This window comes from Varroa destructor, unplaced genomic scaffold, assembly GCF_002443255.2.
Source record: "Varroa destructor unplaced genomic scaffold, Vdes_3.0 BEIS01000002.1, whole genome shotgun sequence".
Lineage (NCBI taxonomy): Eukaryota > Metazoa > Arthropoda > Arachnida > Mesostigmata > Varroidae > Varroa > Varroa destructor.
The window spans coordinates 46,313,067-46,333,043 of NW_019211455.1; the positions used below are offsets into that span (position 1 = coordinate 46,313,067).

The 19,977-nt window shown below is 39.4% G+C and overlaps 1 protein-coding gene across 2 annotated transcripts in view; it reads left to right on the plus strand.

The window, feature by feature from the left end:
* LOC111244858 (uncharacterized) overlaps positions 1-19,977 on the plus strand; it is a 71,502-nt gene that overhangs the window by 16,693 nt on the left and 34,832 nt on the right. Inside the window, exons 4-5 of one of the 2 annotated variants that reach the window (XR_015320392.1) lie at positions 321-6,224; positions 6,527-6,597. The exons of the other annotated variant lie outside the window; for it this stretch is intronic. The gene's annotated coding sequence lies outside the window, so the exon portion shown is untranslated. The remainder of the gene's footprint in view (positions 1-320; positions 6,225-6,526; positions 6,598-19,977) is intronic. 2 annotated transcript variants of the gene reach the window in all.

Consider the following 19,977-nt stretch of genomic DNA (forward strand, 5'->3'; position numbering starts at 1 on the left):
ACTTTTATTTATTATAATGTTTTTCCCATAATTGCATAATCAAAATTAAAGGGATCCCTTTGAATCGGTTGTTGGTGTTGATTATCGATTTAGTTAGTTATTTATTAAAGATATAGCATCATCTAGACGTCTTTACTCTGTGGCTCTGCGGTCGAATTATGCCAGACCGTTCATAATTTGGGTAAAGAGTCAACTATGGAATGAAGTTGACCAAGATCCTTCATGACAAGAACCTCTGGCAGTTATAATTTCACATATCTAATATTATTCCCCATGTTATATTATTACAAAATACTTACAACAATTCTGTTCTTTTCCAGCCGCATGCACCAGCCAGTTACTTGACTCAGTAATACTTATTGGGCCACGACTTGTTTACCCCACGAGATATAGACCTTGAACCACTTTTGCCCTACCCTGTATGTATACATATACTATGTATGTATACTTTCAATCTTCTTTGGTCCCGGCATCTGGTATCGATGATGCCATTGTTTTGACATATAGGCACCGCTTAATTCAATTATGGTCTTGTATCGGTGAGCCAGTGTATTCGGACTGTGCTAATGGAAGTAATATAACGATAAGCCGGCGACGTCGATAAAATACGTTATGGCAACGAGAAGGGGCTTCGTTCATGTTGACGTTTACTACATCTAATGTAAATAAGAACAGGTAATCACGACGAAGTACATAACACTCGAATCAGGCTGCACTAGTACTATCGAGTTTCCTCATTTCGCTCGTTCGTAGCTATGAGCGCAAACGTTTTCCACTCCTATCGGTAATACGTTGTGTTCGCTATATGTTACTATCCATGTATTACGTAATCATGACCAATAAGCATTTTTTATTTAAATACGTTTCCGTCCATTAGACTAAACAACTTATTGGCACCTTCCAAATTATCCATTAGGTCAACAGTGATTTAACCGCTAAATTCAAATTGAAATATCTACAGATAGCACCTGCTATTCTGAATGTACAATTACAATAATTTCTGTACATGTCACCATATAATATGATCCTTTGATTAAGACGATGCTTTTTCGTTCTAGGATTATTAGCGATTTTGTAGTCTCTGGGATGAAGGTGTTTCCTCTTGTGGCGATTGCAGCTGATACGCTAGGGAGCAAAAATGCCCTGTCAAATAGCACGTTTTCGAAATCGATACTGTTTGAAACTAGGTCATCATGCCCCAATACCGCGCATCATCTGCAACTTTTTATTTTAATTTAAAAGAATTATGGATTCCTTTAAAGGAAAATTATTAAATAATGATAAATTATGCTACATTAAATAACAATACGTGTTTGACATGTATTTTTCTCTCATAAAATATTTGTGGGTTTTCGTTACAATTAGAGGCGACAGTTTGATTATCTATAAAACCATTGTTCAAGATGCTTTTGATGAAAAACCCATCGTTCGTTTGTTGTTCTGACGAGCTCTCTTTACCAGCTATGTTGTTCCGTACGTAATTCCTATCATGTTGTTTTATTCTATGTCGAAACTGTTATTGTTAATTTATTAAAGCAGAAAGCCAATATTCTATTTGGAATTTAAATTTTTCGCTCCTTTGGGGGACCTATACTTGATACGATATAATAATACTGATCTAATCGAAGGTATAATAGTAGACTGTGTGTCAGATATGATAGCTGTTGTTGCAGCATTGCTATTACATGTAATTTAGCCACTAGAAGTACCAGCCAGACTACGCCTCCATGTAGGTATAAATCTTTGATGCTATGCTTAAAAGGTGATTCGAAGGATTTGTTCACGCAGGAAAAATAGGTGAAGGTGAACAGCAGAAAGAGTCCCTAGCAATAGGGACTGTTAAAAACAACAGATACGTGTATGTTTTCATGATAACCGCGAAAAGTCAGCCAACGAATAGGCAACGTATTGCCGCTTTTCGCCTTGACACAATAGTGTGTTAGAGACAGTACAAGTTCTGTCTTTTGTATATTCTCAAGTAACATATGATGAATCGCATGACAAATCATACTCATGTGAATAATATGGTATTAACAATTCAAGTTTGAGGAAGTTGAAAAATAGTAGCACAGGTTAGGCTAGATTTATTACACATATTTGTTTATTAACTTGCAGTTATTTTGAGCTGCATCTGTAAAAGTTTCATCCTTCTCATAAGATATTTCTTTAATGTTTCATAGAAACTTAGGTATGGCCTTTCCTAAGCTAACGTTGGTATAACAAGCAAAAAACCGACAAAACGTACTCAGTCCGAAAGGACAAATGACGCATGGATTGTTTTGTTTAGTACGCAATTAAAGGCAGATTTCAGAGAGGCGCACAGCTGCCAGCCGGAAGAACGCTAAATTCGTTTAATTAGCATACGACGGGTTCTCTTAGGAATAAAGGGCTAGAAAAATCATTCAGAGCAGACTGGGCAGAAACACTGCAGGCTTAGAAGATTGCTGCAGAAAAGATACCGATTTCCTCACTGCGGTATGCTTACATTTTCAAGGGCGACCGCTGCATAAGTCATTTGTGCGATTTCACAGATCTACTGAAGATAATTTCCATACGTCTTGACTATTGCAGATTATCGCATAGCGGACTAAATAAAACATCAGTCGTAGCGCAGAGGAGCGACGTCAACATGTAAGTTGCATGTCCTCACCGTTTCTATGTGGGGACACAGACAAGCTACATGTACCACCACTATAAATAGTATAGGAAAAAGAACATTACTAAGCAAATCTATCTGCTCTCAATGACATCGACCTTCTGAAATATCCTGCGGTTTTTTAGAAATATTTCGCAATACAAAAGCAGTTTGAAAGCAGAATAAGCAGATAGCAGGGGGTTACCGCAAAGCTAGTGTTCATTCCAGACACCAAGGGAGATTAGCTATTTCCACTTAGGAAATTAGAACTATAATATATGTGAAATAGGTCGATCCATAAAGCTATTAAAAGTCAAGTCACTAATTGATCAGGGCCACTTTTTGCCTTCCTACCTGAATGGAAAAATAGGAGTGATCTTCTGTTTTCGAAAAACGAAAGCGCCGGAAAAGACCCTGTTCAGAATGCTGCATCTCGTAGCGATTTAGATTTTCGCTTGATCTGAAGTGCTAAATCGCTAAATGGTTATAGCCGGAAGGTCCTGTAGAGTTTTGGCGGTTCTATTTTCTTGAAGAATGATGAATAAAGGCGCGAACATAATTCCTACTGATCGTTAAGGCTTTCGATGAACGTACAGCGAGAACAAGCTGCGTGTTATTAGCAGGTCAAGCCTTTACAACATGATATATGATGTTGCATGGGGAAAATAGCTGCAGATAAGTATTAACCAACCGGTTGCGGTCACGAAGAAGTCATAGCGGTTGGTTTGCGACGACATCTCGAAACACGAAGCTGGCGTATGACTAGAACAAGAACACACAGTAATTCTATTTTTTTTTAATATTTTTCTGGTAAAGCCTCTGCTGCGCGACTAGTTACCATAAGGCACTGAATGTTGGGTATTTTAGGTACGAGTACGCTCGCCTAACCTGTTTACTGTAGTAGACTGTTTTGAGTCGAATAGAGAATTGGACTTCCGAAAGTGCCGAACTTCACGTTAATCGAACTGTTTGCGTTAATTGCCACCGGGTCACAAAGGTTATCCTCGACGTTCTATTTCTAGAGGCTTCTAGTGGGCAACGCCTATATGCTGTACCTAATTATGTCTTGGAGCAGGATCGGAGCGCTTCTTTTTGATGAGACTGAATAGGCTATCTGACTTTGTAATTACACGTGAAGGGGAATGTTGTACAGCCATATCATTTCAGATCGTACATATCACCTACGGTGCGATCTGATGTACAAATTTCGTCATGGGTTTGTGGTACTGCCTTGAATTACGGTTTCAAGCTGGTAGACATAGATGGCGAGAAAAATTGTGCACGATCCGGCATATGACGGCAAATACAAAATTTAAATGCCCGTTTACGTTCACATCATAAATAAAACACAAGTGTTTTATTGGTTGGTTATTTATTGGTTATTTTCATTGGTTTAGTGCTTTAGTGGTTTATCTAATGTTAGTTTCGTTATCAAAAATATCCAGAGGAACTGTGGACGTCATAGAATACTACAGTGGCTTAATAAGCCTAGAATTAGATCTGGCACTAAATTCGTTTGAATTTACGAAAAGCGTTCGTAAATGGTAATGAGTGTTTCACGTTGCAGTCTCTATGACGATGTGCTACAAGTACATGCATATATATATATATATATACATGTTAATTATTGTGAGCCATACATTAATACAGAGTCTTCTAGACATATTTTCTATGCAGGAGCTCATCTGGACCCGCCATAATTATTGATGTGCATTCAGATATCCAAACTGCCTGAATCGATTCTTCAATTCAGTATGAGGAAACTACTACGTACCGTTTCGAATCCTTGTACACTTGTACAACGATTTTCACGACATTCCCGTATGCGCTAGCGGCAAAGTTTAGCTAAAGAAGGTAACACATGCGCTGCTACGTGCACTAGCACAAAAATGGCGTAAAACTCCAGAGGCTTCATACGGAAATCGCTCGAATCTCGGTTGCATACATGGAGTAAAGCTCAAATAAACAAATGATTCAAGCGTTTCCCTCGTTCTGAAAGGCCTGAGGCAGCAGTGACGAAAACATGAACATTGAATGACTTATGCCGTCGAATCGAAGAGATATGGCGCCTTAATTTAATTATGTCGGACTGTTATGACCAAGAATTTAGAACGCTTGCGGCAAAATTACGACCGAATGAGCTGAATATCCAGTCTGTGAGGAGTTTGTATCAAAGGATGTGTTTTCCCACTCTCAGAGGAGCCAAAAAGCTTGAACACGGCGTTGTGGGCAATTAGATGTAAAGTGACGACTATGACTAGCAGTACAAGAAGTAATCTTCCCAGAAGCGGTTCAAAAACAAACCCCAATCAAAGTAGAATCATTCGATACAGGTCCGAAAGCAAGGTACCCTTGCGGTGTTCTTCGACCGTCGAGTAATTTTTCATCATGAGCTCATACAGTTCAGCTCCACGGTCACCAAGAACTACTACAGAAAAAAGTTTCAAAAAAATTGTACGAGCCTGGCCAAAAGATTGGAACCGCCCTACAACAGGCCCCGGACAACTGGACCAAGTAAATGAACCACTTGAGTGTCTGTTTCGTAGGAGATCTTTGGTAGCATTTTTACATTTTGCAAATTATTTTTGAACAATTTTTACATCGATATCGTCGTTGCTGTGTTTTGGCTTTGACGAAATGCGCCGTAGAGAAGGTGTCGAAAATGCACATCCTTCTATCTAGATTTTTTAACTGTGAGAAGATCTTTCAAGTTAAAATGGCACTCACAACACAATATAACACTGATATATAAATACAAACGCTTTCAGACGGTACAAAAATAAACAGCAAGTTTTTAAAAAAAAGGCGGGAGCTTTTTCCAACCTAATCCATTACAAAAACCATTGATATATATGAGTATATATGGGTAGAAACACATTCACGAAATATACTAGGTTCGGCATAATATGATTGTTCGGTAATGCGAGTACTGAAAACGAAATTATAACCATCCACTTATACCTTAACAATGCCTTACAATAAGCCTATAACAAATTGACCATACATGTCGAAAGAGACCTAGAACGCTCGGGAACGAGATAGACTACTAGGATGCCGACAGCCATAGTTAAGATCCTGATTTTTTCGGTTAAATACAAATCTATAGAAAAAAGAACTTATGGACACGGTCACATATTCAGTCAGCTCACTTTCGTGTTCCTCCGGTCTAGTCAGCGACGCCATTATGCTTTAGCGTAACTTCTTAGAGGTCCCCGATGAAAAGACGGTTGTCCGCACCTACGAAAGATATTCTTCAGGTCGCAAACCTACGCTTCGTGATGCTGCGATTCGTAGAAAGAAGGACCAACAAATGGTGAATAGTAATGAGGAGAGAGTGAAAGCAAGGGACGCAAAGACTTCGTCGTAAGTGCTTCGTGTTAATGGAGGGAAGTTGGGCAGGCGTCTGTGAGCGGGAATGTGGCCCGTCGACGAACGAAAACAACGAACGATTGCTTATCCGGTTTTTCCAAAGCGGTAAGGGATTTGAAGGAAAATATCCATCGCTAGACCCTAACAAACGTTGCGTGTTTTGGAATTTATTAGAAACGGTGGAAAAGTGAACGTAATGCCTTGACGTTGAAACAAAGGGGTGAGTTCTAAAATTTAACGAAGCTAACGCTGCTTACCCTTTGTGTTCAATGTGACTGACATGATAATCCTGAAGCTTATTAGAGAACAGAATAACTTATCATCGAAGGAGACTTAATCTTTACGAGTCTGAGACGGTACAGCAAAGCTTTGCATAAGAATGACTATTTATAGAAGCACCTATACCTGTCAGACGAAAAAAATATAGGCCATATACATACTAGCTATGCGTGACAATAGTTGCGGAAGACGTAAGTCCCTATAATACCACAGAACCTAACCGGTTAAAGCGTTGTTGATTAGGTAACGTGTTGGCATCGTATGACTCGTACGTGCTGCTTCGCACCGGAGGAAGTGCTGTGAAGCACTCCAAGGTTGGTACATGCTTTTATGGAACGTGCGTATGTTAAGATGTCTTGTGATTAATTAGTGAATTTATTGCTAGAATCGTAAGCCTTGAATGACATTTTGAGCATTTTGAGTTATCACTGGATAGTTATAGACTAGTTATACTAGATTCTATTTCTTGCTATGAGAAATTCATCGAATAATTTCTTAAAACATTTCTAGTGAACATGCGACCTCCTAGATCTAAATACTCTTAAACCCGAAATGACCTCACGGTGTGGGGTTATCTTTCGCCATGCCTGACCTTCATGATATTTACTTTGTACACTTGGTGAAAACTATATATTAACACTTGGACAAATTATAAAATATGCTCTATGGATGCGCTTAATGCAAAAGTCGTTCATCATTGTGAGGAGTTACGGCTTAGGCTGTCACCAAAAGGGAAACATTTATTACTGGAACCTTATGAGCAGGCTTACGAAAGGACGATAACCAAGTTCACCAACCAACGCCAATGACTGTAACAATAGAGACAATCGTGTCGATTCACTATTCCACATTTGGGCAATTCAAATGTTCCAACTCAAATTTCGGGATTCCTGCTTAAAGAGTACCCCGTAACTTTGTATGCAAGACATTGTTTCTTGCATTACTGCCGTATCAGAGGAATGTCCGTGAATGCGCACGCAGTTACCGGCAATGGACGTGCCTTTTTTTTGCATATCTACAGCCGCTGCGTACGCCCGCTCATATATTCGTCAGTATTGTCCTAAATGTTTATCGCACATTCTTAAGTTGGTAAAAGATAACCAGGAAGAACCGAAAGCATTCGATAGTCTGCTGTTAGTGCAGCTTTATATTGGCGATGGTCGTTAATTACTACAGCGTAGAGGATGCAAAAGGTATTGACGCAGACTTTGTATTTAGTCATTTGCTTTTTTTCTATTAAATAACAGGAAACGTTCACGCAATGCTCGCTTAACCTTTCCATTTATTTGATTTGACAATATTTGGTAATTATCTCTGCTGATTGAAAGGCTGGCTAGTCAGATTACACTTAAAAAAAAGATCTGGACGGTACGAGATACATAAAACGTTCACATTCATAAAAGTGATTCGTGCCATATGGAACCTACACCTAAAAAACGATTCGATACACTCCCTATGTCTATATATACACGTAGGGTAGGACAATCTATATATAGATCCTGGCCCAAAGGCGAACCCTGTATATAGCGTTTATCAGTATTATTGCGCATGACGCAAGCGTCAACTGGCAAGGTGTTGCTGTTCTTTTGCATCCGACATCGCTTCATCCGTTTGTGGATGAATACTCAGTGGATCCAAGACGCCTCTGAACAACCTTGCCGTTAATCTCAGCGTCATCTATTACACTAGCGGAAACACGCTCAGATATTCAGCAGAATGCGAACAATCGAGGAAAAGGAGGCTCGCGTAAAGAAACTTTGCAAAAAGGACAGTACCTTCTCGGATCTTAGTACGTGCAGGCGATATGCATTGCAAGCGGTACTATAGTGTGCCCTCTGTCATTTGGTGACGGTAATTGCGATGCCGACGCTGCATAGACGCATATAGATGCCAATATGGCAGATCGCTGCTTTGGTTTGGGTGTCGTTGTGAATTTGCATGTGGATATATGCCTCATGCGCCATATCGGACACACACGTCGATAACTAACAGGTAAGCCATTTTGTCAAGCGGCGCAGTTATCGGAGCTCGGGCAGATGGCTAGCACACATAGACACAGCGTTGCATTGATTTCTCTTTTATCAAGATTTTCTCGGCAAATGCAAAGACAAAGATGTCTGGTCCACGCCAGCGACAAAGTGCTGCCATTAGTACAACGCTATCGCAACCCGGGGGTTATTGAGGAAAAAAGCGGTGGCGCTAATAGGTAACTTCAGTCAGGGGGTCGGAAATGTGGGCGTGTAATCCGAAGGACGTTAAAAAAAGAATAAAAAAGCAAAACGAAAAAGAAAGTCACATCAAACGAAAAATATTCACAAACAGAAAGGAACTGAAATGGTTTGCGCAAAGGTCGAAATCGAATAAGGTCGAGATAAAGTCTAGCAAAGAACAGTACAAGACGATGATAAAGCTTTGCAAGCAGCGTTTGGACATCATAGTTTTGACGTTCACTAACGAATTTCGACTAAAAAACGCGAGCAACGGTAAGCAAAAAAGAGAAGGCTTCCCTTGACTTGCAGAAAAGCCGCTTGGCGTTAGCAGTGAGACTACTGATAGCGACCGCTGAATAGGACAATCCTAATCGATATGAGACAGTTGTACTTCCAAGACTATTCTGCTTTGCGATGTCTCTGTTCCAGAGATTTAGGAGTTCAGGACGAACGTAGATTGTAGGCGGCGGACCAATGAGAGATTCGGATTGGTCAGAGTTGAGTCTACAGGGACCGACGTAAGAATGTGTACGAACGTAAACCCGGAGATGTTTCTATATGAGAGCGTTGTATATTTTGTACCCCATGATAGTAATCTAAACAATATTGTGTGTGTAGCTTCGTTGCTTATTGTAGACGGCTGAGCTATTGGCACATAGGATATGTACATGCCAGCAAAAATGACACGTATTACGTCGGCTACACGAAATATATTGTATCCCAAACCAATGGGAGAGAAGTCCTAAAATGAATATTCATCATTACAATTGCAATAGGTCACTTGATGCTGTTTCAAGCCGTTGGCATTGTTTTGACGTAGTTTCGCAGTCAGCTGAAACTTTAAGGTAAAAGCTACCGAAACTATCCGGGATAGGTGTACAATGCACGGTTAAATTGGTATAACTGAAAAGCAGGTAAAAACAGGGTGAAATTAAAAATAACATTTTCGGCTTAACGAGTGCGCTCCATTTGATTTTTCTAGTTCGAAGGACACTGCCTTGTGCCAAAGGAGATCATCAAGATTTTAGTTATACAGTCAACGAAATGTTAAAAAAAAAGGGTAGTAATAAATAGAAACCGGCCAAACTATTATATTCTAATAGATAAGTTATACGATTATACAAAGTAAGTGATCTATATAGGTGTTATAGCAAGAGAACGAAAACTGGAAAATAGAACATTTTATTGTTCTTTTTTTGTTTTATTTAGAACACTTTCCTATTTCGGCTGCCATACAAATCTGCTTAGTCTAGTTAGTGTAAATCAGCTTAAGACGGCCGTCTATTCGTTCTATAGTAGACATATGTAGGTTGTTGACTGTGCAAATGAGTGAACCAATAGCAAAGGGCCACAGCGCTGATGACAGAGAAGTATTATATTATAGAGGTCTTTCACTGCAATGTTGTTCGATTTTAAGCTATATAATTGAGCTATTATTATTAACAAATCGTAATATTAATTAATAAGAAAAAAGTTTTTGACAAAATCCGTTTATTTGGAAAAAAGCATTTGTTTTGACTTTCTAGGATAACCTGAGGTCAATTTTGGGTAAATATTTCTCACTTTATTTGCATAGAAAGAAAAAGGAGCAACTTTTCAGCAATAATGTATGCTGTATTAAAGTTTATTTTGTTCTATAATCTCGTCGTATACTTATCGTAGGGAGAGATATTTGTACTCCAGCATATTTTACTGCGGCAATACTAACTATTGCGGTTTTTACAATTGCTTGCATGATTCTTGAATTTGGTATTTATATCCCTGGTTGGATTGCCATCGAGTCGTCTATTGGCAATGAGTCTTAGCTAATGCCGCGTTATATGCGTGAAAACAGCCTTGATAATCATGTTTGACGCGCAAATTTTAAAAGGTGACAACGGGCTGAGATACGTTTTTACACTCAACATATAGCCTGGGAAATGGGTCAGAATAACAATCTAAGATGCACCCATGCTATCTTAATGCCAACCTGTTTATAAACTTTTTTTATCTGCTTTTATTAAATAGGCTAGTCGAGCGTAGTTCAATGCAGGTTTGCTTAAAATTTGTTATAATTTTATTAAGAGTAAATTTAGCGCTCTGTTTTACAGTTAACTGCCCTGGTAACAGGAAACGGCCAGGCAGCAATACGTTGTGACTGAAATTATAGAGAACATGTCAAATATCTTCTACAAATCCATATAAGTAGCATTTCTTTAAAAAAAAAAATCCATATTTACTTTTCTCCTATGTCAACTAGAAGCGAAGTGGTCTTGACAAGGGTTCACTAATGGGAATGAACTAACACCTTGGGAAGGCTATGGACACTTTGAGCTAAACCTCTGAATATTCGCAATCGATCATTAAGAGGCGCTCCATTTTACAAACCCTACTCTGTAAATTCTCGTTCGTTAAGCTTACTGGCAAATCGACTATATAATATTGCCACGATCGATGCATGTTTACGCGTAAATGGGGCTATAGAATAAAATATATGAAGAAGTATATAGTCAGGCGTGCACTTGAAAAGGATAGATCGGAAAGAACGTCCATTTGCATTAAAGGAGGCAAAAGATTAGATCTCAGTTAAATAGAATAGGTGTAACTTCCCGATTTTTTACATGTTAACTTCAAGCAAAGTAGTTAGTCTTGCCAGGCTAATCTGATGTACTTAAGCACAAGCACCGTTATAAAATAAACTTATTCCTGCCTGGTATTGGAGTTCCAATACCACTCCCACGATATAGAACGCTTGTAACTAAATTGATTCGTACGATAAGTTATGTGGCTTGAACAGTAAAATATTAATTTGTGTATCACGCTTTCACTGCTTGATAGTCATATTCTACGCCTGGAAGCACTAGAAGCCTCCATGCAACTAACTAACTAATCGAAGAAAGTGGTCCCGACAATCTACTACACCTTTTCTCTTCCATCGTATCTACCAATTGTAAAAGTAGGATCCGTCCTGATATCACAACACATCAACGCCGTATTTACATATCCGAAGACAAGCACTGGATCTGCACATATATCTTTAGATCCATGTAGACATCGGGACTTTTTAGCCGTATTGCGTCCTTACGCGAACGGTAGAAAGAACACCTTGTATCCGACATTTGTTTAACTATGGTAGTGACACTGATAACCCCTCGGGCCAGGACTGGCTCGTCTAGGCTAACTGGCAGACGGCTGGAAACAGCAACGTGGAGACAAATTTTTATGGAGCACGGACCGCATTGCCCAAGGACGAGACGAGTCCCGGAGCATTAAGGAGTATCAGGACAAGGATAACAACGACAACAACAACAACAACTACAAAAACAGCGGCGATCACGAAGAACAACGATGTACGCGCTTCGTAACTTGGCCGATGGAATGTACGCGGCCACGGTGCGCAAAGAACGTGAGGCTGTAACCTCACATCGTTGATGACACGTACCAGGTAGGAGCTAGAGGGAACTTCCGTGATAAAATCAGCCTAACTAATACAACAACGACGACACGTCCAGCAATGCTGTGAGGCTAACTGGAGGTTTGGGGCATGTTATCTAGTTAGAGCAAGCATTACTGTTTTACGCATATAGATTCACGTACATGTATTTTACAGCAGACTGTTACATAGTTACATATGCAGGAGGTTATTCGATGTAGTCTTGAACACATCTGTATTCTGCGGTAGTTAGAAATATTAGATTGCAATTAGAACTAACCCCGTGCCTATCGCTAGTATTTTTATGACCAGGAAAACAACCACAAATTACAGGAAAACGTCCTGCAATTTCGCGCCGCTACAATGCGGCTGTAGGGAATCGCAATACAGAGAGAAGTTTATATTAAATGATTTTGACACTCGAAACATAAAGCGTGTCGTAACTACAAAATGTAGACATTTTCAAGAAATCCTTTCTGTCATGAGAAAAACTATATGGACAAAAGAATAGGTTTAATTTTGAGAAAAAGTAAATTTTTTTTTCAATAATTTAAAAATTGAGAAGAAGTCAACATCAACAAACATTATAATCAGATGACACTATTTGTTGGCCTCTGACTCTGGAGTGGAATTGTTGACTTCGTCTATTATCCGTCATTGAAACTATTGCTTAGTGAGAACAAATGATTTATTATTGTTTGCTTTGTAGAATCTTTTAACACATCTCTGCAATTAATATGTCATAACCCTTTTCCGGTGTTTTTTTTACGAATACACATATATATGTCGTTTATTCTTTTATCATATTATCAACATTTACATAGAAACGAGCAAAATGCCACACCTGTGAATACTACTCACTTCTCGGCATCGGTCTATATATTGGCCGCACGTAATCTTATATATAGATATATATATATAGAATAGGAAGTATTTGATCACATTTTTATAGTAGAACATTTTTACACAAAAAAAAGCTTTTTTTTTTATTTCTGGGTGCACGAATGTAAGAGACTTTACCATAAGCTAATCTATTTTTTGAGCATTTTATAGAAACCTACATAGGATAAGAAGATTGTGCTAAGGAACAATCTCTTTATCTCTTCATTTGTCATTGTCTGATGTATTTTATTAAATTTATTTGCTTCTAAGCATCAATCAATTGAGGTTACACAGGGAGCGTGTAGGACGTGCGTTTTGAGAAAGTTGTACTTCACACCTGTGAGGTGACAGATAAAGAAAGTGATTGGTCACCTGTAAGTTGTAATAAAGTTTAGTCCTGTTAATGCTCTGACTGATATGACTACAACCTACATAAGCTTACGATTATCAGTCTTCTATACTACAAGTAGAGTGGCTACGGGGATACGAAGCTGTTGGAAGCTACAGCAACGAAAATGTTGAAACAACTTCGGATGCGCTAAGCTGACATGGGTCTGTACGCTAAATACCTGCCTACGCGAAGTGAAGGATTTACCATGTGAATCCGCCAAAAGGATAAGCCGAGTTGCAGTAGGCCAAATCGATCTGTATTTTCTAAACGCGATCGCTGTCAACTATTGCATCTAGATATTCTATTCTAATTCAGGTCGTTTGGAGAGAAACAAAACGTGACAGGGACTGTCGCGTAGTTTGTCGTCCTGCCTAAATACCACTGTTTCCTCATCTGATGATTTATGTGACGTTTCCTGCGGTGTCGACATTGTGGTTCTTCTAGTCATTTGGCTTGAAAAGCCTTAGCAGCGATAGAAATGTATTAGAAAGCAAAAAGAGTTTGGCTACTTTTGCAAAAGCAGGCACTGACGCTTATGGTGGACTAAGCTTTTAGGCTTAACTTGTCCTTGTAAGGAAAACTTCGATAGGAAACGTTGATAATAAATTATACGATCTCACTACTGTTACTCGAATAGCAACACTAGCAGCCGTGTTATTTGGCCCATATGGCCAGCGGTCTCATATTTATTAACTTATGTTATTTTAGGGTAAGTATTTTCTCATTAAGGGTGAGGAAGACATTTCACTCAATTATAATATTGCAGAAGAGACTTAATAATAACAAAAGTATTATTAGTTCAACCTCGTTTTTACAGAGCCATGAATGACTCTTTCAAGACGAAGACAGTTTCCAAGACTGTAATTATCTTGATTAGAAAATGGGTTGTAGGATGTTTCGTCGACCAACACGCTTACGGCTATATTATATAAACTAAAGAAACTCGTTAACTTTTATCATTCGTCGTTGTCAAGTTATTTAGCTTCAGTTACTGCTGCATCAAGTGAGCTTGTGACCAGGTAAGAAGTTGAAAGCAGAATCAAGCGGCAAATAAAAACTTCCGAGTCAAGCCTTATTGTCAATTGAAACTTTATTTTTTTTTAATTAAATTAATTAAAATGTTTACTAAAGCTATTACTATTCAACTAAAGTTTTCGAGAATACATATTTTGGCAGCAATATTTCTCGGGGAATCGCGTTAACTGTCTCCTGGGCCATATCAATGTTTTTGCATTACTCACATGGATTTAATGCGTATACACCCTAAAATCTGAATGGCTACATTGCACTCCTTGGCTTCAGACAGGCAAAATCTTTTATGGGCACGAGGCAGTTTACGTATAATACTCTGATACCGAAGCGGGTCACTCTAGTTCCGTATCCGTTGAATACTGCGGTCCACTTCTTAGAATCCACATTTTCTCTCCAATAGGCAGCTTATAAAAGAATATTTATGCCCGAAAACACATTCGTTCTCGCTGAGTGAACATATTTCTAGGCAGTTTACCCAGGGAGACCCCGTGCACTCGCTTTAACAACATTTCCAAAACAGACAAAAGGGTCTCCACGGCTAGAGCAACGGTTTGCACTATGAACCTTAAGGTACACTGAAGCCTGAGGCCAGACCCATTTCCACTAACGGGTCGGCCCGCCCCGTCATCGCGTACGCGTCATCGTATTACCGAGCTGTCATTTCCGCATAATATGTTTTCCTAAGCGTGGTTCGTGGAGCATTCAGTGAGGCCACACAGATAGGTCGCCGGTCGCCGTGAAAGCTATTTTCTCAATCACTACAACCTGGAAAGTACTTATAATGGTACATAGGCCTAGCAACAGGTAGGTTTGAAAGAGGGTCAACTACTAACGAAGCTCTACGATTAAAAGGCGGCGTATGCTACAGTACACCTGTTTAAATGCACGAAATCATATGCAAAATGGCTAACAGGAAAATCTTCGCCGCGACCACTTTTAAGATCTTAAGCAGAAGGCTGTTGACATATAGAAACATTTATATATTATCCTCTTGTATTGCCGGAATCCTAAAATGACATTCAGAATAACTTTTTTTCTGGAAAAATACGTTGCTTGGGAAAAAACGACGTACGTTTATATATATATACATCAAAAAACATCCCATCCCATATGAACATGATCATTGTAATAGCTATATAACCTGATTGTCGATCGTTTCTCCGCCTCGTATATATATTTGTCACTACTTAAGGCTTACAAAACTGCTTTCCAGTTTCAAAAATATAGCACCGGAACTCACCGGGACAACAAATGCTAACTGTAGTGTCACCTTTGCATTTCTTATATACGATACCAGAACAAGTACGCAGTATATTTACTGTCTAGTGTATCAATGTGCTTATGGATCACGTAGATCTGCAATGGGCCACGGACCTTGTCCTTGGCACCGACTCTGCTCCAATGTATCAGAAAATACGTCGGAACACGTAGCACTGTCACAGCGACAGACCGACACTCGGATAAAGAATAGAGGGAGAAGAAAGGAAAAAAACCACGAATCTCAGTTGATTGAGGCTGAAGTTATAAACTAACTCAACTTGGCCCGATCGAGACGCAGCCGATAGTTGACGCTAGCTTATAGATCGCATACGTTGTATAGCTGATTTATCATACCGACATAGCTTTAACTGGGCAACGTGGGGCTTGACGAAACTACACGGTGAGGTACTAGTTCCTTTCTCGTATACTTCTACACTAGGCTGTATTAGCTATTAATATTCGGGTACAGTTTCGAGCACGGCCTGAAGCACATTTTCGGTAATTGTACATTATACCTAGTCACTCAATCCTCACTTGGTCTTGCTACATTCGCGTCCTAATAATGACGACACAAATATGACTGATTACTACGCTGAGATCAGATTTAAGGTCTAGGCTTCGAACAGAATGAGGTAAACAGCAGTGAGGTAATAAACAGTCCCGCTAGCCAGAGTCGGGCTAGTAGAAAATGCTGTTTGATTTTAACGATAGCGTTATTCTTTTCAGCCAAATAGGGAAGGCCGGGTAATGGGGTGTAAGCATCGTCGGCGCCTTAGCGCTTTCCGCATCAGTACTTTTTTCACACATACGTTGCAACACGGATCCAGAAGCAATATATAAAGCGGGTTTATACTGTATTCTCCATGTAAATGTATATAAGGGCTTAGGTGTGGTTTTAGCTGAAATTTGTTGATAGAAATTGGTGCATTGAGAGAATAATTCTACACTGGCGATACATGGAAAATATATAAACGCAATCGCGATTTCTTCTAAATCGAAAAGTAGGTACTACGAATCCTGTAACGAAGCTACCGATGTGTCTCTTATTGAGCCTAATCTACGTTTGTACGAGAAACGAATTGATTCAGAGACTTTTATGATTTTGGGATTTATTTTGTCCTAAAGGATATTAATCCCTGTGAGTTACAACGTAATCGACACACATCTGCCTGCCTTTCTAGCTATAATTGCGTAGTAATTTTGATAGCAGTTGTCGAAAGCAATCTGACTTGACTGAACCCCTATATTGTCAACGCTTAATTGTTTAGTACGAGTACAAAGTTGTCTCCTACGAATTTCGCAAAATTAAAAAAGCAACAGGTTAACACTGATATTTAGACGTCTAATTCAAGGGTCAGAATTCAATACGTAAATTGTCCGCGACGTCATTAGCATCTATTACTGATGCAGGTCGTCCATATATGCCGGGGCAAACACGGCCCATTTATCAATGCGTTCTGGTGAGACCCAGCTTTCTAATATAATCAGCTCTGCAATAGTGGACTACTATTACATTTACAAGCAGAACTGACACATTAGTAAACAACGCTACCTGTTTCGGCCATATTGTATCGTATGAGAGATATTTTCTATAGGCCCGAAATATGGGAATTTCACAATTACAAGCGTCTCAGTCAAGATTACTGCTGTAATAATCTGGTACGCTTTTGTGGATCAGGGCCACCTAAACTTCCCTAATTGGGCTACCAATATCGAGTCAGCTTTTGTCTCCATGGTATGAAATTTATCATTCTGGATGCAGCAAGCTGAAATTAATTCTTTGCGGAAATTGGGTTTTTTTTTTCTCATTTCTAAATGATTGTAGAAAGTGCACCTTATTAACGGCTGTTTAGGTTTGCGTCATTTCATAATACTAGGGGAATTATTAAATAACTGTATGCTAACTATTGGAATTATTATTACCTTGTGCTCTTTGCCTATTACGAAGTTTGTTACCGCTGCTGATCTGCTCGACATTTTCTGGACGATTCACGTATTGCATAGTCGAACAGGAGTTTATTACCAGCTGGTCCTCTAAGATCAGTTAACTGCTGTACGTAACATTATCACGCATCATTATTATTACGTGTAACATTATCACACTACCGTTCAACAGTTCATGCAAAAATACGACTCACGCAAACTATCTTATGGGCAAGCAAACATGGACAAGAGTTTGGGTCAAAGGTGATCTGTCAGTTGGGATTACTCTGCATACAACCTCTGCTTGAATCTCCAGCAGTAGAGCCGGTTAAGGCACTACTAATTGTTTATTTATCGTCGTTAGAGGAGACAGACTTTTACGTATAGCGCTATTCCATTTTCACACGACCTGTTGGTGTCCCGTCCTTTTGCAGACGTCATCCCAGTAGCGACAGCTATCGTTCTCCAATGCAAACATCCTTCTTTTTTAATACCACAGGACTTTACATGAACGGTTTACTGACTATAGCATCACGCCAAAGTCCTAGTTGGATCCAGCAAATTTTAGTCAGACTATCTAGTAATGCAAGCAGCCCTGCAGCGGGACTCAGTTGCCGAAACAAAATCTAAATCCTGGCTACATCGCAGCCATTGCGCAAACATTTGTGCTGTTATCGCCGGATCGCAGACTGCTGGTGGAAGGCAGGCCCAAGATTCTAGGGCCCATTAGCGACAAGTAATATTACCCTCATGGTAGGTACTGTTTAGTTGATGATGACCTCGTACGGCGTAAGGGTAAGCTTTGGCATTATAATAATATTAGGACAATCAGAACCGGCAGTGATGTAGTCAGCGGCACAGCGTAGGCGTCTCTATTCGTAGGCTTTTTTAAAACCTTAAATTAGTTTTGAAGTCGCGTCAAAGGAAATTTGCATGTAATTGCATTGGCCTGGCAACAGGCCGATTCGATCGCTTGATACGAAGAAACGCAAGCCTCTATGTGGAAACAAGAAAGGCTAGAAGAATTACTGGCTGTCGCGTTAGTCAGTAGTCGTAGCAGAAACAAATGCATGATATAAATGAACTTGCGAGGCAACCGTGTTCGCGGTCACTAAAGGTGCAACGACAGCCGACTTAGACGTAAGTTTGACTCATTAGATACATATGTATATGGCTAACTTATGTTAGCTGATATATTATCAGCTAACATAAGTAAACAACCGAATTTATTGAGATCAAATCCAGCATCTAATAGAAATAAATGTTAGTATTGATTCCTTTGGTTACGGTTGACGCAGGATACACCGCATGGTAGTCGTCAAGCAAGCCCTTGAAGCGAATTTTGCATAGTGTTTTTATTAATTGTTTTATATATCAATAGCAATGATATTTTTCGCCGTGCTTGAATTTGAACCCTTTTTTCTTCATTGTACGTACTGTTAATGTGAATCAAATCCAGTCTGAGATGACTATTTGTCCGGCTAGGCAGTTCTCGTATCTAGCCATGTCAAGGTCTCCGATTGACCTTGCTGGCAACAACACGCCCTTCGTTAATCAGTGAATCTCATTCGTCTCACATGTTTACGGGAAACATATCGACCCACACAGCCGATAACAGTGAGCGTCCTTGAAGAAGAAGCGGGAAAACTCGGATCGTTTCTCCGGTTGACAGCACGGATCGGTGCATAACTGGCTTCATGGAGCCACTCAAAAATAGTCAACAGCTAATCACATCTATTTTGAACCGAATTCACGAAGTACTGAAACAAAATAAAACAGCAACATATACCATGCCTGTGTGAACGAATTTATCGATGGCGCAGTACGAATCAGAAGCCATATTATCAATGTTTTTAGAAGCATTTTTTACAAGATTCGAATACGGAATGCGTCGCTGATTTCCTCACATAAACATAGGATTTTTTTCTTTCTTTTCTTCTTCTTCTTCTTTGTAATACGCATATGCGTAAAATGAGTCACCGTCATGCATAGTTTTTTTACAGGTCGAAATTACTGTCTCCTATAGAGTTTTGTCCTTTAGGAGAAAATCATTGTTTGCATACCTGTGCTTAAAAAGCTAATTAATTCTTATCTACGGAAATTTTCGCAGGCCATCTGATAGATATGCTTGATTTCAGTTTGCTCGCACGGTGAATGCGAAAACGAGATCCAATCATCAGAAATGCTTCTAAAGGCGTTAACGTTTAGCGTTGAAAACTGTTGGCAACAGACGCTATGAGCACGCAGATTGCTGCCGATATCACATCCCGCCAATTTATAAAGCCTGAATTGCTGCCGCTTGACAACGGTTTTGGATGAAGATGCAAGGCATACAACCTTGTCCTGATATTATTAACTCGATTATTATTATTATTAACTGTATAATATATTAAGACAAATTAGTGAGCAAAGACCAATAACAGCATATATACATACGAAGGTCGTAATATAAAAAAAGCAAGTTAAGACCAATGTTGGCGACAGAGTTTGATAGATGTATGCCATAGTGAGATCTCAGAGTGATTAATATCAGACTAATTGATCAAGAACATTTCACCTTTAGAACTGTAATGCCGTAGCCATG